Here is a 1,893-nt window from a genome sequence, read left to right on the forward strand (position 1 = left end):
GGGGTTCGAACCCTCGACCCCGAGCTATAGCATTGACGCTTCTAACCCACTAGGCCACATACCTGATATACTTTTCTAATGATTCTTAACGTATATAGGTGAATGAAATGCAACAAGTTATATTCTGCTGACCAACACATATTATCGTATGCATACCATATTACCGTACATATTATCGTACACACAACATATTATTGTACACACAACACACCTTCGGGGCATATCCACCACCCCACCATTATATATCACCGGACATACTGAGAGGGTTAGTCTACCCGACACAATCATCGTTCGCTCGCGCCGTGGCACTTCTCTTTAGTCCGTCTACTGTCTTAAACTGGTGTACACGTATACGCTCCGTCTTTATACATTTTAGTGAGTTACAAAGTGTTTAATATATTTTAAACCAGTGTACACGTATACGCGCTGACTTTAAAAATTTTAGTGAGTTTTAATATCAAAAATAATTATTAACATGGCTGGTTCAATTGGAAACATGGCTGCAGTGTACAAGAAGCAATATAAATACGTTCCACCTACGCCACCTGCCGAACTTATCGAATCTACATCTTACTCACTCGACTTTGCAGCCCGCAAGTTTGTGCATATCGGTATTGATCCGAGCGAAAAATTCCAGGTCGTTATCCATTTTATAACTTCAGCGCGGTATGTCAAAATAACACCGGTTTTTCTAAAACGTATATATTCTCTGATGGGTAATTTGCTGTCCTTCGTATTGAACCAACCCGAAAAACGTACGTTATTTTTGGAAACGGAATTTTATAAACTATCGAGTATGGTATACAATAGAGAAAACGTGCTTGTCATAGAGTCAAAAACTCAGGACGGGTGCAGAATACTATTGAATCGAGCGGACCTTATTCAACTTCAATATCTGGAATGGTGCATATTTGAAACGGTTTCACGAAAATCAACCATAACACAACCAGCTGTCTTAAAGCAATTTGATACGGTTTTAAACTATATCGACCAAGAATTCACCAAAATGGAATCCCCGCCTAGAACGAACGAAGAAATAATCACATTTATTAAAAATGTACGCGACGAAAGTGTTATTGCAAAAAATGAAATAAACTTTGCTAGCCAGCTGAAAATGTTTGCAGCACGTCAATTAGCTGAACAATGGGTGGAACGAAGGAATGGTGAAATGCCACCCGAGGTAAACCTTTAAATTATATCACTTGTAAAAAATTTAATGTATAATTATTATTTTATAGTTATTCACCGAATCTGAAATGAGGCTCGTATCACCCTTGTCGCCGCCTCAAATGTATGATGATAATGATTTTTCACAAGCAAGGGTAAATTATAATTTATAAAATTTAAAAAAATAATACAATTAATAATTATAATAATTATTTAGGCAGCTGACGAGGAAAATGGCATCGAAGAATTTTTAACGCAAATCAACCCTACACAGGCGACATGGGCACCAACCAAGACAAAGGTAATACTCACATTTAATTTTTTAAAATAAATATATATTAACAAAATATTATTTGTTTAGCCTACCAGTCCAACATTGTTCGACTGTTTAGACAATGCAGCTGATGGATTTGATTCGTTCAATTGTGGGCAGTACCCTCCATGGCATGATAAATACAACGAACCTCTACCCACGAGCCAAGCAGTTGACGATCCATTATACCACTCGCCATCTATTCTAGGCGGCAAGCCCACGAAGAAACGGAACGCAAAACGCAAACTCTTTTTGAATGATATTGTTTAAATAATTTTGTGTAAAATAAAAACAAGCGTGATATTTAAAAACAAGTTTTTTTATTTATTAGAATATAAGATAATATTTACAAGGTATAAAAAAAAAATAATTATAAGATATTTTTACAAGGTATATAAAATAAGATTCAAGGT

The sequence above is a fragment of the Acyrthosiphon pisum genome, unplaced genomic scaffold (genome assembly GCF_005508785.2).
Source record: "Acyrthosiphon pisum isolate AL4f unplaced genomic scaffold, pea_aphid_22Mar2018_4r6ur Scaffold_21676;HRSCAF=24574, whole genome shotgun sequence".
NCBI classification, from domain to species: domain Eukaryota; kingdom Metazoa; phylum Arthropoda; class Insecta; order Hemiptera; family Aphididae; genus Acyrthosiphon; species Acyrthosiphon pisum.